Here is a 21,341-nt window from a genome sequence, read left to right on the forward strand (position 1 = left end):
AAAGACTCATTTATTCAGTCTCTACATAAAAGCACTTGTTCTCCCTAGCTGTCAATTCAGCAAGACCAGCTTCTAGGCTGTGATAGGAAAGCTCCCGCTCTTACAGGACACAAGTCTGGCTCTCAGCCCCAACATCAGGAGGCTCACAACCACCTGCCAACTCCAGTTCCAGGAAGTCTGTCACCTTCTTCTGACCTCCATCGGATCCTACACATATATGGTGCACACATATGCAGAGGAGTGCACACACACACAAGGATCTCTTGAGTTCAAGGCCAGCCTGGTCTACACAGCAAGATTCAGGACAGCCAGGGAGGGCCACACAGAGAACCCCTGTCTTGAAATCAAACAAACAATTAAATGCCCTTTGGATGAATACTTTAAAATCATTATGTTCCTCCTACTCTACCTCTGTAGCTAGTTTTGGGTTTGATGGTTAACTGGTTATGTTTGAGACAGGGTTTCATTATGTGGTTCTAGTTGTCTAGAACTCAATATGCAGATCAGGCCATCCTCAATTTACAAAGACCCACCTGCCTCTGCCTCTGCCTCTTGAGTACTGGCATTAAATAAAAGTGGGTGCATCACCATAGTTGGCTTTTAAGCTCAGGTTCTTAGATATGCTAGATGGCAGCCCTATTACTGAGTCATGCCCCAAGCTCTCTATTCTCTTAACTCAATAGCCCTCCACACATACACCCCTACCATTCTCACTGCAAATGAGTTTCTGAGCACCCACACACTGTCTTCTTCCAAGCAGTCAGCAGACTCTAGGACTGTGGTTCTCAACCTGTGGGTCACAGATGACCCTTCTGTAGGGGTCATACATCAAGTATTTATGTTACAAATCATAACAGCAGCAAAATTACAGTTATAAAGTAGCAACAAAAATACTTTTATGGGTGGGGTCACCACAACATGAGGAACTGTTTTAAAGGGTCACAGCGTTAGGAAGGTTGAGAACCACTGGTCTAGGAGGCCAATTGCCTGAGTATCAAGGCTAAAAACAAAAGAACTCAGATTCTATCCACCTCTCAGAGATTCCAAATCAGCAAGTCTGAGGCCAAAGAACATCTGGTTTACCAAGATCCTGATACATAGCTAGTTCTGAGTAGTATAACTAGAGATGTTTAGAAAACACAGGCTGTTGCATTTAAAAAGAGAGCTTATTTGCAAGAGGTAATCCTGAGAACATATGGCTTCCAAACAAAACCACAGCAACATCCTTTGAATCACAGACCTTTAACACCATGGGATGGAATGTGTGGACAGTTAACAGCCATAGGCCCTATGGATGTGTTCTTCCCATACGGGCAAGGGTGGGTTCTAATCTCTTATCAACTATCAGGCAAGTATCCACATATCCATTTTGCCTATTAAGATGAAATCAGGCAGACGAAAGAGCTACTCTAAGGTCGTCAGCTAATAAATAACAGAACTGTAAATTAAATCCAGATCTCTCTCAATATTTTGAAAGACTCTAATAGTCATTTCTATAATGCCTCTTATAACACTGAAAATGTCATTATCTAGAACATAAATATGTGACATAAACCCTCTGTCCAAATAATCTCATCACAAATTGCCTTGTTCTTCTACCTAAATCAAATCCTCCTGACTCTGTGATCTACTAACTTCACTGCACTTTAACGTCTTTCCACGTGACTCGCCTGCTACTGTACCCACCCCAAAGGACAAGACTTCTCACAGATTTCTACAGATAAAGCCCCTCATTCTCTCTTCCCCCTCCTAACCAGGGAAGGTAAAGTGTTTTTAACAGACTCCTTGGGTCTCCACTGCTACTTCAAACAGTTATCTTCTTCCAGCCATGACAATGCTTTTCCCTGGGGTAAACCTAGGCTAACCATTCAGCACTATCTGGTGTCATATAACACAAGAGCATATGACAGAAAGAACTCATCTCATCTGAAAGCTGTGAGTGTCATTTAAACTAAGACTTAAAGGATGGATAAGAGTTACTAAGATCAAAAAGAGCTTTCTTGATGCTTCACTCCTTCTTTAAAAGGGGAACAAGAATACCCTCAGCAGGGAATAGAGAGGCAAAGATTAAAACAGACACAGAAGAAACACCCATTCAGAGCCTGTCCCACATGTGGCCCATACATATACAGCCATCCAATCAGACAAGATGGATGAAGCAAAGAAGTGCAGGCCGACAGGAGCCAGATGTAGATCACTCCTGAGAGACACAGCCAGAATACAGCAAATACAGAGGGGAATGACAGCAGCAAACCACTGAACTGAGAATAGGACCCCCGTTGAAGGAATCAGAGAAAGAACTGGAAGAGCTTGAAGAGGCCCGAGACCCCTTATGAACAACAATGCCAAGCAACCAGAGCTTCCAGGGACTAAGCCACTACCTAAAGACCATACATGGACTGACCCTGGACTCTGACCTCATAGGTAGCAATGAATATCCTAGTAAGAGCACCAGTGGAAGGGGAAGCCCTGGGTCCTGCTAAGACTGAACCCCCAGTGAACTAGATTGTTGAGGGGAGGGCGGCAATGGGGGGAGGATGGGGAGGGGAACACCGATAAGAAAGGGGAGGGGGAGGGGGATGTTTACCTGGAAACTGGGAAAGGGAATAACACTCGAAATGTATATAAGAAATACTCAAGTTAATAAAAAAATTAAAAAAAAGAGCTTTCTTGGAAATAGGAATACTATGTAGACAGATCAAACTCTAAAGAACTAAAAAGTAGCCAGGTGTGGCAGGACCTACTTCTAATCTCCGCATTCTTGAAGCTGAGGCAGAACTGGGAGTTGGTGGTTAATCTAGAATACATAGCAAGACCCTATCTCAACCACTCCTCTAAAATCCTGTGCTGTTGACGAAGAAAGAAAACAAGATACTTCAGGGGCTGGGACATAAACTTTTTATTTTTTAAGGTTTATTTATTTATGTACACAAGTACACTGTATTGTGGCTCTCATGGTAGAGAGAAATGCTAATGATTGAACTGAGGGATTCCAACATGCTAAGCACATGCTCTACCATGAGTAACACTCTGAGGCTCCATATTGGTGCTTTTAAGAATCCAGTGTTAGTCACTTCTTTTTTATATCTTTGCCATTGCTTTAAGAAATGAGTATGACATGGACTGACCCTGGACTCTGACCTCATAGGTAGCAATGAATATCCTAGTAAGAGCACCAGTGGAAGGGGAAGCCCTGGGTCCTGCTAAGACTGAACCCCCAGTGAACTAGACTGGTGGGGGGAGGGCGGCAATGGGGGGAGGGTTGGGAGGGGAACACCCATAAGGAAGGGGAGGGGGAGGGGGATGTTTGCCCGGATACCGGGAAAGGGAATAACACTTGAAATGTATATAAGAAATACTCAAGTTAATAAAAAAAAAAAAAATGCTGAAAGTACAGCTTACCACAGGAGAAAATTAAAAAAAAAAAAAAAAAGAAATGAGTATGACATCATTCTTATGACTTTCTGGCACTTTATCTCCTTGATATAAGCTTCTTTTACTTCCTCAAACTTAAGAATATCTTTGTGGAGCTGGAGAGATAGCTCAGTGGTCAGGAGTACTCACTACCCTTGCAGAGGGCCCAAGTTCAGTCCCCAGAATCTACATGGCAGCTTGCAGCTGACTAGAATTCCAAGAGATCCAACTCCCTCTTCTGCCTTCCATGGGTACCAGGCACATGTGGTGCACATATATACATACATATATACACACATACATACAGGCAAAATGCTCATGTACATGAAAAGAATAAATATTTTTGAAAGAGTGCCATTGTTAATCAACTGGATTGGGGTGTGTGTGTGTGTGTGTGTGTGTGTGTGTGTGTGTGTGTCTTGATTTGAATTATGTAGCCCAGGCTGGCTTTGAACTCAAAACAGTCCTCCTACTTCAGCTTCCCAATATCTGGCACAAGCATGTGCCACTTCATACACACACACACACACACACTCACACAAACACATGCACACCCATTCTCAAATTATTCAAAAGTGTTTTTCAATGTCCATTTTACAAAGAGGCTAATTAAAATAGAAAAACAAGTTGTTTTATGTAGAAGTCAAAGTGTACGTGACTAATGCTTTGTTCAGACTAAGGTTAAAAAATCGAGATTAAAAAACTCTTTAATATGATTTTATTTTGCATCATATAAATGAAAGCTCAAAATGATAATAAACTTCCAAAAATGAACTTAGAATGGCTACCTTGCCAACAGAAAATAGAAATATAATTTATTTAAAGCTACTACTGTTTTTTTTTTAAAGTCTGGTGAGGCTAGACACAGTGGTACACGCCTCTAAACCTAGCCATTGGGAGACTAAGTAGGAAGACTGTTTTGGGTTTGAGGCCAGCCTGGGCTACAGTGATTTCAAAGCAAGCCTGAGGAAGTTAGCGAGACCCTATCTTAAATCACACACAAGTGTGCACCCTAATCTGGCTATATTGATAAGAATATTTTTTAAATGTTGACTTGTTGATAGTAAACAAGATCTTTTTTTTTTCCCCCGGAGCTGGGGACCGAACCCAGGGCCTTGCACTTGCTAGGCAAGCGCTCTACCACTGAGCTAAATCCCCAACCCCAGTAAACAAGATCTTAAGCTAACAAAGAATCTGTGTATTCAAACATCACCAAATGTAATGATTTAAAGAGATGTCCCCTTAAGTCTTGGGCAATACTTGGTCCCTGATGCTGTTTGAAAACCAGATATGGCTTCACTGGAAAAAAATGTCACTAGGGGCTTTGAGGTCACCATTTCAAGTTTGTTCTGTTCCTGGGAGTTGCACTCTCAGCTGCTGCTCTAGAAGCCTGCTGCCACCTACCTCTGCTCTGCCATTGTGGATTACTGTCCCTCTGGGACTATAAGTCAAATAAACTTTTCTTCTATAAACTGTTTTACTCGTAGTATCTTATCACAACAATCGAAAAGTAGCTAACTCACCAAAATATCTGCCTTATAAGAAAGGTACAAAGACCATGCTTAGGGGTGCACAGTTGTAACCTGGGCACTCTGACAGCTAAGGCAGGGGTATAGCTGCAAGTTCAATCCGAGTCTGGTCTATACAGTAGCTCCAGGACAGCCAGAACTACATGACGGTCTCTATCTCAAACAAACAAACAAACGAACAAACAAAAAAGGTGTAAGGCAGTCAGGTGTGGCAATGCAGGCCTGTAATCTCAGCACTCAGAAGGCTCAGGCAAGACGATTGCAGGTCAGGGTTACACAGGGAGTTTCAAGAAAGCCTTAGGTACAATGTGAGCCGCTATCCAAAATAATAAAAATAATAAAGTTCAAAGAATCCCCCAAAACATATAGCTAAAAAGAATTGAACTATTAAAGTAAGAGTTTGTTGGGGAGTACAGAAAAACAAGTGGGGCAGGTGAGAGAACTCCTGTAAGAGGGTCTCTGGCCTCCTTATGCTGTCTGTGTGTGTCTGTGTGTGTATATGTATGTATGTATGTATGTATATATATATATACACACACACATATACATACAGGTATAGTATGTGTGTAGATATATAATGTGTGTATAGACAGATAGATAAAATAGATATTGTGTGTGTGTGTGTGTGTGTGTGTGTGTGTGTGTGTGTTGTACAAGTAAAATGTCATTTTAGTTTTGTCCTTTTCTTACTATACAGCCCTAGCTAGCTTGGAGCTGTCTACATAGACTAGGCTCGCCTGGAACTCACAGAGATCTGCCTCCCTCTGCCTGCCTGTGCGCTAGGAAGGTGTGCACCATCACACATGGCAGAAGAAAGAAGAAAGAGGAGGAGGAAGAGGAAGAACTTTTAGAGAAAGGGTACCATAGGAACACTGCACCTACTTTTAGAGCTACTAATCTGGGTTCTCTCAGGAACCTGGTTACAAGCCACATTTTCCTCACACTTTTGTCCCAGTCTCCCCTCTCCAACATCGTCCTCTATGTAGTTATGCTTAAGGACATCTTGAAAAGATAAAGTCCCTCACCCAGGACCCCCTTAACTACTGCGTCTTCCTTTACAAACCTCTCAGAAATGTTGACTCTACACCACATCTCCATTTCGAGATCCTTTCAGTCCCTTTCAAGCAGCTTTAGGGTGGCCACCATCCACATTCTCACTCACTAACATCATCAAAGACCTCTTCTCCAAATCCAAAGGACCACTTGACCTCTTGACAGCATTCACCACAGGTGACTACTCTCTCAAAATGATTCAACAACAATTGTCCTCTGGGATATGGTCAACTGAAGAACTTATCCCTCATATATGCAATAAAGTGGAACATCATACTAATCAAACCATTAAATCAGTGAACAGGCAACTGTCCTGACAGATGCAGTAAAAGGGAACTGAGGCCATTATCTCCAAATGGAAGAGGACACACAAATGAGACCGAATCCAACATATTCTGATGAACTCCTCATAGCCTTGCACATAATTCACAGTTGTTTGTGTTTTACAGTTGTTTGTGATATACGTGTTCACAGGTAAAACAAGCGCCTTGACCCCTGAGCCATCTTACTGGCCCCTATCTATTTTTTGTAAGTCAAATCATATTATACAGTATTTCTTGTACACATTACTGTGTTATGAGCACTGTTCCATGTCAGTACATACTAGTGATAAGAAGCAGTTTCAGAATGCACTCTGTGCTTACTTAGAATACGGACATTCATTTGGTTCTCACAATAGCCCCGTGAGGCAAGGACCGTCATTATAACCACCTTCCAGATGACTTTAAGTCACTAATAGTCACAGCTGGTATAAAGTGCATTTAGGATGTGAACCTGTAGAACTGCTGCCTGGTCCATGTGCTGAAGGGCACGCTCAGCTGTTCCTCATGAGGTAAATATAGATCCCTAAAGCCTGCTAACAACTGTGAAGTATCTCACAGCACAAATATACTATGATTTTAACTCTTCCCTTACCAAGAGACATTTTGAACGTTTTTAATACTTATGCTTCCTTTTATTTGTAATCATGATAAATGAATATTCTTTATAGTTGGTCTCTTGTGTTAAAATTTAGGTAACATAAAACTCACAAACATTAAATGATTTTATCAAATAGTACGCGTACTTTATTTAAATTTTGATAGGTAATGCCAGATTTCATCTCAGCAAGTTGTTCTACTTATACTAATTTATAGTCTAATATTTTTAAATTAACATGTAAACTGAGACCCACTTTGAATTTTTAATTAATAGTGATAAACAACCCACTGCCCAGTTAATCATAATTACCTTGTGACTTGACAATTATCTGTCATAAAACAAATGTATGCCTAGAGCGGCTTACTGGATTCCTCTCAAGCTCTGGTGTTGGCTTTCTAACACAACATGGACACTGGGCTAACTGGACTCCAATATTCTAAACACCCAGTACTGTGATTAACGAGGTCCTACATTTATTACAGGCCTGTAATTATAGTCAACAGGTTCGGGTCTTAAAGCTTCCGTTTTCTTTAAATTACAACTACTAACAGAGCATCATTGAAATCGTCAAAGCTTTAGGACCCACCTGTGGCTTATTCTCAGTGGCTTTTAAATCCCAGGCTGTCATTCCCCTGATACCCAGCAAATCTGAACAAACATTTGGAACATATGTGTAAGAAAAGCTAAAATGTGATTTTAAAGTATTATCCTAGGACTGAGATTAACTCAACTATTTATTGTTCTAGTATATGCTGGGAACTGAGCGCACAGTCACAAGTGGAAGACCTCTGCCAGAACAGAACTTGGAGATGAGAAATAATAATAACGACCGAAAATACTCAAAGGTAAATGTGAAATTCCACTGAGGAGTACCAATGACCGACGACAACAAAATCAATGCAGAGACACTGCAGTCCTTCCTTTCCTTTTAACTATGTGCAACACTAAAAATTGTGTGACATAGGGGCAAAGTCAATAAGGAAGACTATTTTGCAATTTGACCCACACAGCACAAATGACAATCATACATAGAGCAGTGATCGATTATAATTCATGACTTATTAATTAGTAAAAATTTATGAATATACTAATGCCTTTAAAAACCAGAAATCACCATAAGAAACAAGTGTCATGTGCAGAGGAAGAATATATTTTTTAAAATATTTTGAAATAATAATGGCAAAAGCATCTAAGGCTAATATTTAAGGTATAGCTAATTCTAGAATATCTGCAGAATAATAGAATATCAGCAGAATAAAATAGCGATCGTGTAAACTAATGGCTTTGTATGTCCATTTCCACAACTACAAAATAAAGATCTTTGTCTCCTTTGCTCACAAGACACATGAAGACTAATTCATGGAATTGGAGGTACACCCATCCCCCACCCCCAAAAGTCAGTTATTTCATACAACTTCTCTTTTGCCCTCACTATAAGTTATAGCAGTTTAACAAACTGAAGTGGTTATATAAGGACTTCACTTCCTTTCTTGTGCCCCTATATATAGTGTGTTTAAAATGGATTTTAAAAAATGACAAATCAGAAGAAAAAATTTAAAAACTTTAATTTATAAATGTATTAACACCATAAGAGGTTGATTTCTATAGAACTGATGGTCTTAAATAATACTATACACCAATACATGTCAGAAAAGTCTTTCATATATATACACAATTGCTTACAAACATTGCTACCACTATAAGCACAAAGTTCTGCTATGAAAAAACAAGATACACATGTATTTATCCACACATATAATGTATTCTAGCATGACCTTTATACTCTGATTAAGGTGTACTAAGTTGAATGCAATAACAGTTCAGATTTGTTGCATTTAATAGTTTGTCAATTTAGTGTACAAAAACTCTTACACTTTCATGGGCTTGAAGTAACTTCTAGTACAGGTCTAAGGGTCTTCCAAAGTCACAATCCCATGTTAGCAGCAGCACATTGACTTTTTAAAAAAGCAATATTTTAAATTAAGAAAGTTCTTAAATGGAAAATAGTTTGCAGTATCTTATCATTGCTTCTTCAAAAATTCCCAGGTGCTAATAGTAGGTTGGTCAAGGATGGACTTTCCTTTTAAATCGTTAAAATACAAGCTAAGAGAGCAGGTTAGCATGGCAACACTAACGACTTCTCCAAATTCAAAACAAGAATCACTAGCAAAACAATTAAGTAGAGTACATGGATACCGACTACTATTCCTAACGACCTATTTTTTCCCCAAATGAAACATTTGTTACAACATCAAAAACCCATTTTTAAAAATCTATACCTATTTGCAATTTCCTAGCTTGAAAAACTAAACTCCAGGCAAATTTCTGCCTATATCTGTGCCAGTAGCTAAATATGATTTTAGCATATTAGTCTGAATTTAAGAGGGGGGAGGGGAGCGAGAGTGACAACTTCCAACACGTAAGGCTTGTTAAATGTCACCCCCTCCCCGCCCAATCGTGTGAATAAGCCAGTAGACTCCATTCAACAACTGCTGGGCTAGAGGTGATCAAAGTTTTCCCCATACTACACTTTGTGAATATTACACCCAGGAAAAGGAATAGAAACTGTTCCTGACACTGGAGCTAGTATCCCGGAATTTCCCAAAATATGCTCGATCTCCAAACGAAGAAGGGACACTTCGGAGACCAAAGGTGAGAGGTGGCTTAACTCTATGCAGACAAGAGGAGGGGCGAGGGTGCTGAGGGCGACACTGGCAGGTAAGCAAAGAAATCTGGTCTTCGGTGGGCACCAGTAGGTCCGGGAGCCCAGGTCTCAGGATGACCCTCCTGGAAAAGTCTCGGGACCCAAGAAGGGTCCCCGAGGGGACGTCAGGCAGTGCCAGGGGGCCCCGCCCCGCCTCTCTGGCCACCTCAGGGACCTGGGACCGCGGACAGAGACATCCGAGGCGGAGCAGGCGTCCGCAGGCTCCGCCAGGTCTCCCCGCAGCTCACCTGAGAGTGTCGCCTCCGCCCTCGGCTCCCACGGTGCATCCCGCGGGGCCTGGCGGAGGGTGCAGTGACGCCGCCCCGACCGGCCCCAGGGCTGCCCGGCCTGGCCTCCCCGCTCCGGGGACGCACCGGGTACCCGCCTCGCCCCGGCTCCCGGGATTCGCCGGGCGGCAGGGAAGGAAGGAGAGGCGCAGAGGCGGCCTCCTCCGCCCCGCCGCGAGCCCCCTCCCGAGCTGCGGCTCTCCGCAGTCCTCTCAGGCGCAGGTCCCACTCCCCCGCCCGGGAGTCACTTCGGCAGCGGCGGCCCAGTCGCCATTACAGCTCAACAACTGACACGGAGGAGGAGCGGCGCCGGCGGCAGTGGCGGTGGCGGCGGCGCGAGGCAGGGCGGGAGCAGTCGGGGAGGGAGAGGGCGGGGGGGTGGGGAGACTCGCCAAACCTCGCGAGAACTGTCCGGAGACGGTTCCGCAGGAATGCAGCCCTGGGTTAGGGCCATGTTGAGTGTGGCCGAAGGGTGAGCGCGAGACAAGCCGAGTCTAGAGAACGCGAGGAGGCCATCTTTGGTGTGGCGCGATGGGAGCTCGGCAGAACTCGGGAGGAGCCAAAGTCTATCCGCAGAGGAGACCACCCCCTTCCCTTTGACGCTAATTGGGCCTTCTGGTTGAGCGGTTCACCCCCCCCCCCCCCCCGGGCCAAACACGCTGCGGACTTGACAAGGATGAACCGGGGATCCGGGAAGCCGCAGCTTTCTGCGAGTTGATGATGCTTCAGCAACAGTCCGAATAAATCGTCACTCTAGGCAGTTCAGAGTCTCCGCAGCTCTGCGACTGCTGCAGCTGCTCGCTACTGTTACTGTGGCCGTCTCATTGGCCAGGGTTTACAGTTCTGTTCAGCACGCACGCTGTTGACTTAAGCTGACTCCAAAGCAAGTAAAACTACATTTCCTTTCCATTCGGTGTTGTGGTTTGAGAAGCTCTCTGCGGTCAACCTATCTTCTCTTAGCTTTGTCTTTTCCCAGCCTCCGCTTGGTGAATTCTATCATCTGTCAAGACTTTAAAGGACAGCTTTTCTGCAAATAATGCCACCTTCCGCTAGGTGCTCACTGCAACCAAGCACTTCACCTTCTAGAAGTGCCTAGAAATTATTTCTCATCTAAAGTACCATAAGTGTCTTAAAGTCTCCTTTTCTATAGATATCCAGTAGGGCCTAGCACAGTAACTAGAAAACTGTAGATGTTCAATAAATGTTCGTTACCTTGACCATATCAATAAAAGCAAACGACAATAAACTGATCCTCTCCGCAGGGCAAGCCGTGCCTCAGCAGGAACTACGTGAATGGACAAAAACCCTGCACACATGTAAATGTATACTCTCCCCCTGAGAAGAGGCAAAGAATGAGAATTGTGGATATCCCGAGTATGCAAGCAGTAGCAAGAAAAAGATTTGAAAAGTAGAACTGTGGCAGGGAGATGGATTAGCAGGCAAAGGGACTTGCCACCACCCCTGGCAATCCGACTTCGATCCCTGAACCCAGAGTGGTGAACCAAGAGAGCAGATTCCTGTAAGTTGTCCTCTGACCGCCACAGGCAAGCCGCGGTACATGCAGGTGCACTAGAAGACATGTATGAAATATATATACTGAAAAGTGAAATTTACCTTTTCCCCCAGCCTAGTTATTTTAAAGAATGTATCCAATCACCTTATTAAGTAATTACACTCACTTTTTACAAGGAAGAAATGGGTTCTGAAACACTATTTGCCCAATATTATAGTGTCAATCAATGGGAGATAAAGAATCTCCTTTACTCCAAAGCTAACTGATACTTTCCCATCTCTCAGGTACCTCTTGGGAAACAAAGGAAATGAGTTTTGTTACAGTGCCAGCAGCATTGCCCTCTACTAGCAACCTAAATTCCTGTTTCCGTCAATTTTCCAGACTGCCCTCCGTGTGTGTGTATGTGTGTGTGTGTGTCTGTCTGTCTGTCTTTCTTGTCTCTGTGTGTCTTTGTCTCCCTCTGTCGTCATTCTGTGTCTCTCCATATGTCTCTGTCTCTGTCTCTGTCTGTCTCTGTCTCTGTCTCTCTCTGTCTCTCTCTCCCTCCCTCCCTCACTGCTGGATGGATCGCCCAGGTTGGCCTGGAACTCACAGTCCTCCTGCCTTAGCCTCCTGGATGCTAAGATCACAGACCCACAAGGCCATGCCTAGATAATCTCTCTTCTTTTTGACATTCTGTGATTTCTTTTTACTCCCTCAGGAGTATTGGCTTTCAAGTGTATCAACGTCTTCGTTTTCCTCACAGTTTTATGGAAGTAGCCACATTCCTCCTGCACAAATGATTAAAGCAGTATTCCAGAGGGTGCCTCGAGTGTTGCCCCTGCCCTGCCCTGCCTCTACCTGCCAAGATAAGATTAGTGGAAGCTTCTCACTTCCTCCTGGCAAAGCTTTTCTCTTTCCATCTCCCTGGCACAATAAAGTAGAAAATGCTCCAACACTTGTGTGTCCTCTGACCTCTGAGAGCCTCCACTTAATGACCATGAACCCAAGCTAATGTATCTACTCAGCAGGATCGTCTAGAAAAGCCAGGCACTGTGGCACGTGCCAGTAAGCCCAACCCCTGGGAGGCTGAGACAGGAGAATTGCCATGAGTTTGGGTATTTAAATATTGCAGTTGTTCCTCTATCCATGAACTCCACGATGCTGGACATTCAGCAGATGACAAAGTGTCCTCTTATAGGTTTGTGGGACATCATCTGTCATCTTCATGGTACACCAAGATCATAAGATTATGAACTCTGTGGTCGCAAAGGTCTGGACTTGAAGCCTGGTGGAGCTATGCATTCATTGTATAACTTTGGTCTAGGTATCTGTCCTAGTCAGGGTTACAGTCACTGTGATGGACACCATGACCAAAGCAGCTTGGGGAGGAGAGGGTTGATTTGACTCACACTTCCACATCCCTGTTCATCCATCAGAGGAAGTCAGGACGGGAACTGAAACACCAGGAACCTGGAGGCAGGAGCTGCCTCAGAAGCCATGGAAGGATACCGCTTACTGGCTTGCTCACAATGGCTCCCTCAGCCTGCTTTCTTGTAGAACAGTGGTTCTCAGTCTGTGGGTTGTCACCCCTTTGGGGGTCACATATCAGATATCCTGCATATTACATATTTACATTTCCGTTCATTACAGGTATGAAGTAACAAAGAAATAACTTTATGACTGGGGGGGTCACAACGAGATGAGGAACTATACTAAGGGGTCCCAGCATCAGGAAGGTTGAGAATGGTGCTATGTTAGGACATGGAAGAAGGAGGCTTTTGTTCTTTGTCTAATTACTCTTGCCTTACAAGCAATTTCCTTTCTTCACTGGCATTAGAGCCTACTTCTTTGAAATTCTAGCGTTTATGGAAGACAAGCTGAGACATCCAGCCTTGTGGACCGAGAAGCTTCTGGATTCAGTGGCTTTCCGTTCATAGCCTACCATTGTTGGATTGGTTGGGTTAGCCTGTAACTGATTCTAATAAATACCCCCCTCTCCATATATATATATACACACACACATATATATACATATATATATGTTGTATGTGTACATGTATATACATATACATATATGGGTGTACATATATATGTATATAAAAATATTCATTCTATAAGTTCTGCTACTCTATAGAACCCTGACTAACACAAGCTAAATCTTAAGGAAGCATTTTCTCAGTTGAGCTTCCCTCCTTCCAGATGACTCTATCTTATGTCCAGTTGACATAAAATTAGCTAGGACAGCGTTTCATTTTATTTTTTAAATGATTTATTGAAAATATTTGAATAGGCAATCAATATGTTTGATTGGTTGATCTCTCTTGAACTAAAATTTGAATGGATTTGGATTTGGCATATTCTTTCTTGAACATGACATATCTGATATTAATTCTAGGCAACAAGTGGAGAGACACACCTATAATAACGTATGAATCGTTGACACTTTGTATTATTGTACAAAATGATACATGCGTGAGACTCATCTAGGGATGTTGCTAAGAACACGTCAGTCAACTTTTCTTGTGTGTATGTTGGGGCTGGGCAGTTGTTGAGACAAGGTCTCATGTAGCTGAGGCCAGCCTTGAACCTCTGACCCTCCCAACTCTACTTCCCAAGTTCTAGAATTGCAGGTATGTGCCATGCTTGGCTACCTTTTATCATCATCATCATCATCATCATCATCATCATCAGTATTATTATTATTATTATTATTATTATTATTATTATTATTATTATTATATAGTGTTGCCTGTTAATGTGATGCACACATCACAGAACAAGTTCGTGGAGCCCATTCTCTCCATCTACCTTGACACGGCTTTTGGAGATTCACTTGAGGTTGCTAGGCTTATGTGGTTAGTGCCTTCACTTGCAGAGCCTTGTTAACAGCCCCTCACTACATTTTCAACAATAAACTCGACCCATTGAAATAACAAGTTTCCATTCCATTTTAATTAAAACAAAGAACATTTCCTGATTCCTTTGCTTGCTTTTTCCCTTTTCTAGATTTAACCTTTTTATTTACTCTTGAGCTTTTCTTTTTTAATTTTATTTATTCTTAGAATTGAGGCTGCACATATAAACCCATGGTCACCAGATTGTTTTTAAAGGCCAATAATATTCGTTGAAGAAAAGACGGCATCTTCGACAAATGGTGCTGGCCAAGCTGGGGAGCTACACATAAAAGAATAAAACTAGATCCTCGTCTTTCAAATGGACCAAGGATGTCAACATATGGCTGGATACCCAGGGTCTGGAGAGATGGCCCAGAGGTTAAGAGCACTAGCTGTTCTTCCAGAGGACCCAAGTTCAATTCTCAGCACTTATATGGTAGTTCACAACTGTCTGTAACTCTTCTAGTTCCAGGAGATCTGATATCCTTTTCTGACTTTTGTGTCACAGACACACACACACACACACACACACACACACACACACACACTCCCTCACACACCAAATAAATGTAATTTTAAAAAGCTAGTCAGTGATGATAACACACCTTTAATCCAAACACTCTGGAAATTGAGGCAAGCGGATCTCTGTGAGCTCAACCTAGTCTACAGAGCAAGTTTCAGGACAGCAAGGGCTACACAGAGAAACCGTGTCTCAAACAAAAACAAAACAAACACAAAGGTCTGATACCATCCATGAACTACAGGCACATGAAAGGATTTTCTGAATAGGACCCCAGTAGATGGAGAAATCATCTGACAGTTAAGAGCACTGGCTATCCTTTCAGAGAACTGTGGTAGCTTACACTAGCCATAACTACAGACCCAAAGTATCTGACCACCTCTTCTGGCCTCTGTGGGCACTATATGCTTGTGGCGTATGTACAGACATACATACAGGCAAAGCACTCATAAAATTTAAAGGACACCATCATTTGCATGGCAACCTAGAGAAGAGGAAAAGAGAATCATTAACGGCTATAAACCTGACAATGTTGACCCTCAAAAGAAGCTACCCATCAAGACAGCAAGTAACCCAATCTAATCTAAAAGGAAACTAAAACGCACATGGGAGTTCTCAAAAGACGAAATAGCTGAAAATACGTTTCATTTTGGTTTTTTAGTGTTCAACATATTTTGCCATCAGAGAAATGTAAATTAAAACTACTTTGAGATCTTATCTTACTCCAGTCAGAATGACTATGATTAAGACAAAGCTGCTGGTGTGAATATGGGGGATAGGGAACACTTACTCACGGCCTGTAGGAGTGCAAACTGGTACAGCCATTGTGGAAGTCAGTGCGGAGGTCTCTCAGAAAGCTAGAAAGAGATCTACCACTTGGTCCAGCGAGAATACTCAGGCGTATACCTCAGTAATCCTCTATTTACTACAGGGATACTCGCTGTTACACAATAGCCAGAAAATACAAATGACCTAGATGTCCAGCATCATCTTAATGGATAGTGAAAATGTGTTACATTTACACAATGGGATAATTTTCAGATGTTAGGAAAAGTGAAATCATAAATGTTTCAGGTAAATGAATGATGCTGTAAACAGTCATTCTGAGTGAGATCACACAAGCCCAGGAAAACAAGCATTAGATGCTTTCCCTCATTTGTGCATACTGGCTTTGACTTTTTAGATTTCTGTATTTCATGTGGAATACCCACAGAGGTCAGAAAGCTAGTACAGGAGGTGAGAGGTTCCGTGGGATGGGAGACAGAATGCGGTGGTGTAAAGGAGGGGAGGAGAATGAACTAGGAAGGGTTAGACGGGGTCAAGGGGGAGAGGGTAGAGAGGGGGGAGTATAAGGAGGTAACTAATATTAAAGACCCTTTGAAAAACTTCCTACAGTGTATGCATAGACATATATTTTTAAAAAATTTTTAGAGCTACCCTTTAACAGGTAAAGACCACAGAGTAACAATTAAAAAGTTTAATGCTGGGCTGGAGAGATAGCTTAGTGGTTAAGAGCACTGGATGCTCTTCCAGGGATCCTGAGTTTACATCTCAGCAACCACATGGTGGCTCACAACAGCTACAGTGTAGTTATATATAACAAATAAATAAATAAATAAATAAATAAATAAATAAATAAATAAATAAATAATTTTTTTTTAAAGTTTAGTGTTAGGAATGGGTTGCCTCTCTTACGTTTATTGGCCACTAGTGTCCCATAGGCTCCCAAGTGTATATTAGTCAGTGGTGTCCTACAGATTCCCAAACATTACAGACTATTGTCACGATCTTGGTTACTCTCCAGAACTTAACATTAAGACCTTACTGCTGAAGACAGCACGTGCCTGCGTCACAGAACATGGAGAAATCAATTTGTACTCACTCGAAAGCCTCATCTCTGTGGCCTAGGTTACATTGTGCGGGAAAGCGCTCTGCGTAGCCCTAGAAGAGAAAAGTAATCACACCTTACCCAGGTGTAAAGCTCACGTGCCACACTAAGGAGCAGCTTGGCACGAATGTCACGGGAGTAATCAACAACTGTCTGGCTTTACGGCTCGTGCCCTACAGTGAAAACTACACCTGGCATTGTTTTGTTTTGTTTTGTTTTTTCTTTTTTCTTTTTCTTTTTTTTTCTTTTTTTCTTTTTTATTAACTTGAGTATTTCTTATTTACATTTCGAATGTTATTCCCTTTCCCGGTTTCCGGGCAAGCATCCCCCTCCCCTTCTTTTTTTTTTTTTAAAGATTTATTTATTCATTTATTATATATAAGTACACTGTAGCTGTCTTCAGATACACCAGAAGAGGAAATCGGATCTGTTTACAGATGGTTGTGAGCCACCATGTGGTTGCTGGGAATTGAACTCAGGACCTCTGGAAGAGCAGTCGGGTGCTCTTAACTGCTGAGCCATCTCCCCCTCCCCTTCCTTATGGGTGTTCCCCTCCCCATCCTCCCCCCATTGCCACCCTCCCCCCAACAATCACGTTCACTGGGGGTTCAGTCTTAGCAGGACCCAGGGCTTCCCCTTCCACTGGTGCTCTTACTAGGATATTCATTGCTACCTATGAGGTCAGAGTCCAGGGTCAGTCCATGTATAGTCTTTAGGTAGTGGCTTAGTCCCTGGAAGCTCTGGTTGCTTGACATTGTTGTACATATGGGGTCTCGAGCCCCTTCAAGCTCTTCCAGTTCTTTCTCTGATTCCTTCAACGGGGGTCCTTACACCTGGCATTGTTATTGTGGCCAAGAAACTGTATCTAGACAGGTCTTAGGTTGTAAGGAAGCGTTATTCTGTTAAATGGACAGAGTATTAAACTGATTCCAATGACATGTTGTAATACCCATAGATTAGTGTCTCTCTCAACCCTCACCAGAGAGACTTCTTTTAGCCTTTGATGGTAGTTATCACATACCCACAACTGGTCACGGTACAGAGAATAAGAAACTGTGAAGTGTTCAGCCCTAAATGGGACATGTATAACACACACACGCGTACACACGCATGCATGCACGCACGCACGCACGCTCACACACACAGCTCCTAAGCTTGAGGGATCACCCCAGGAAATAAAATGGGAAGATTTTAAGAGAGAGGTAGTGGGTTACTATAGAGAAACAGTGTTTTTAGACACAGGATAGTTGTGCATTTGAATTCGCAGTGGTTGTGACAGCAGGCACAAGACCCGCACAAGCTTAAAGCCAACAAAATCTGAGCATGGAGTGGGGAGGTGACCCTAAGTCCCATCCCTAGCTGAGGCTTTATTGGCAATTAAAAGCTTCTGGAAGAACATCAGTGTTCTTTCAATGTCTTCCCTCTGGGAAGTCAACCACACTCCAGTGGATGGCACCACACCCAGGAGTACACGGGCAACACAAAATGAGCACAGTGGGTTTTCAAAATAAGAAAGGAAGGTTGGAAGGAGGAGAAAGGCGAGTAGAGAAAGAGTATATCTGGGAGGAGCTAAGGGAGGGGTAAATAAGTACATTGAATGACATTCTCAAAGGATAAATAAAAATACTAAGATAAGCCAGGCTTGGTTGGTGCAGACCTTTAGACCCAACCCTTGAGAGGCAGAGGCAGAGAGAGAACTGTGGGTTTGAGGCCAGCCTGGTCTGCGCAGTAAGTTCTAGGATAGTCAGGGCTACATAGGGAAGCCCTGTCTCAAAGTTAATTAATTAAAATAAATTGTATTTATTTTTGACAGTCTCATACATGCATATGGTCCATTTTGATGTTCTTTACCCTGCCACCATTACTATCCTCTCTGGTCCTCCTTACTCCCTCTGGATCCTTTGTCTTCTCAACACTATACTTGGGTGGAATGGTTTATTGGATCTGTCATTCGTGCCTTATCTTGGATGAGAAGGCATCTGTTTCATCTCCTCACTCCCCGGAAAGATGGGGTGGGGGTGGGAGGGGTGGTCACACACGTAATTAGCAAAAACTAAAAGTTACCAATAAAAACATTCTTTGCAAGAAAATAGATGTAGCTGTTGGTATTTGAGCAGAGATTTAAACAACAGCTACGTATCTTCAAATATAAAACGTTTGTGTGTGTGTGTGTGTGTGTGTGTGTGTGTGTGTGCAAGTCTAGAGAACATTGGTTATGAACTGAGGACAGCGTTCAGTGGGTAGGTATTGGCCTAAGCATGTACAAAGTCATGGGTTTAATGCCAGTGAGCGGGGAGGAAAGAACAGGAAGGAGGGAGACCTGAGACAGTAAATCCAGAGAGCAAAATGACATAGGCTTACCCACAGAGGTCACACTGAGGCAAATTTGATTACAGTCCCATGTTAAAATCAGAAATTTTAAGTTCCTAAAGCAAAGCGACAGCCATAGCTATAGCTGTAGTGGGACAGGCCTCCAAGACACAAGCCTCTTCAAAGGAGGAGTGATTTTTGCCTTTCACACGGGCCCATTCAACCCGGTCACTAGTTTGAAAACAGAGAAGCTGTACCTGCAGAAGCTCTGAGATGAAGATTTCAATCAGAGAATGGGCGAAAAAGTACACAGGTATTCTTTCTCTTCTTAAGCTATTTCGTGAAGAGACTACACAGTTAGCTTGTGGGGCGGGGGGGGGGAGGAAGGGGAAGGGGAGGGGAGAAAGAGAAGAGGAAAGAGGGAGAGGGAGAGGGGGAGGGAGAGGGGACTCTGGAAAGCAGAGGAGCCCAAAGCCGAATTCTAGCCTGAAAAAGACAGCAAACTGGACAGCAGAACAGAGGATGATGGGGCCAGGGGAAGAGCTGAGTGCTTCTGGGATAGCGAACCTCAATTATGATCTTCTTGTTTCTTTTACTGTGTTGAAACACCATGACTTAAGGCAAATTTGGAGATGAAAGGGTTAATTTGGCTTACACTTCCACATGTAGTCCATCATTAAAGGAAGTCAGGACAGAAACTCAAACAGGGCAGGAACCTGGAGGCAGGAGCTGATGCTGAAACCAGGAGCGGTGCTGCTTACTGGCTTGCTCAGCCTGCTTTCTTATAAAACTCAAGACCACCAGCCCAGGAATGGCTCCACCCACAATGGGCTGGGCTGTCTCCCATCAATCACTAATTAAGAAATTATGAAGCTTATGAAGGCATTTTCTCAATTGAGTTCCCTCTTTTCCAAAAAACTCTAGCTTGTGTCAAGTTGGTATAGCATAGGACTTTAATCCCAGCATTCTGGAGGCAGAGGCAGTCAGATCTCTGTGAGTTCAAGTCCAGCCTGGTCTACAGAGAAAGTTCCAGGTCAGCCAGGGCAACACAGAAAAACCATGACCCTGTCTTGGAAAACCAAAACAACAACAGCCAACACAATTGTCATCTTGACTAGATTAAGACATACCCAGATAAGGAAAATATACCTTTGCGTTGTCCGTGAGAGCAATTTCCAGAGATAAACTACGAGGGCTCTGACTAATCACTGGAGATTCCTAATTTGACAACATTACTGGGAGAAAAGTAGGTGGGTGATCAGGGACATTTCTGCCGGCGCTTCGGTTTCTTCCTGTGTGTCCTTTTGCTTCACCTCTTGCATGCTATGACACTCCCTCATCATAGCCTTACTGCAATGGCGGACTAACTCTTCCGCAACGTGAGAGCCAAAGTCAATAATTCCTCCTCAAATTGTTTGTGCCGTGTGTTCTGCCAGAATATGAGAAAAGTGGGTAATCCTCGCTTTGAGGGGAAGGGGGAGGCTGAAGAAAATGAGGGCAGGGTGAGGACTTAAGGTGGAAATCATCATGGAGTGTCAAAGGAGGAGCATAAAGAGTCCTGTGGGAGGAGCATAAAGGGTGGGAGCGGGATTCCACCACTCAGGACCTCTGCAAGGGCAGTCAGTGCTCTTAACTACTAAGCCATCTCTCCAAACCCTCTTGTCTGTTTTTCAAGACAAAAGTTTTTCTCTGTATCCCTGGCTGGCTTGGAATTCACTCTATAGACCAGGCTGGCCTCTGCTCTCGAGCGCTGGGATTGAAGGCGTGCACCCCCACCGCCTGGCTCTATTTTGCATGTATGTGTGTATAGAATCTCTCTAAAGGAGTGCAGAGGAGTGCAAACACTGGCTATGTGGAAGGAAGCCAGCCAAGGCTAAGTGGGAGACTTATCGGCCAATCTCCTTTGGAATTTTTATTTTGTTTTAGGTATATTCATTTTATTATATGAGTATTTTGCCTGCATGTGTGTACCATGCGTGTGCTTTTGCCTGTGTCGGTGAAAGGGGGACATCAGATCCACTAAAGTAGAGTTATGGATGATTGTGAATCACCATCTGGATGCTGGAAACTGAACCCATGTCCTCAACAAGAACATATGCTCTTAATCGCTGAGCCATCTCTCTCCTTTGTGCTTTTGAATTGGAACTGTGTGACTATATTACATATTGAAAATGTCAGGGGGCTGGAGAGATGGCTCAGAGGTTAAGAGCACTGTCTCTCTTCCAGAGGTCCTGAGTTCAATTCCCAGCAACCACATGGTGGCTCACAACCATCTATAATGAGGTCTGGTTCCCTCTTCTGGCCTGCAGGCATACATGTAGGCAGA

The 21,341-nt window shown here is 43.2% G+C and overlaps 1 protein-coding gene across 8 annotated transcripts in view; it reads right to left on the bottom strand.

The window, feature by feature from the left end:
* Window positions 1-10,200, bottom strand: part of Cep350 (centrosomal protein 350) — a 140,297-nt gene extending 130,097 nt beyond the window's left edge. For 6 of the 8 annotated variants that reach the window (XR_015635085.1, XR_015635083.1, XR_015635082.1 and 3 more), the window contains exon 1: window positions 9,870-10,200. The gene's annotated coding sequence lies outside the window, so the exon portion shown is untranslated. 8 annotated transcript variants of the gene reach the window in all.
* Between the last annotated feature and the right edge of the window lie 11,141 nt (window positions 10,201-21,341).

This window comes from Rattus norvegicus, chromosome 13 (genome assembly GCF_021556685.1).
Source record: "Rattus norvegicus strain SHRSP/BbbUtx chromosome 13, alternate assembly SHRSP_T2T, whole genome shotgun sequence".
Taxonomy (NCBI): domain Eukaryota; kingdom Metazoa; phylum Chordata; class Mammalia; order Rodentia; family Muridae; genus Rattus; species Rattus norvegicus.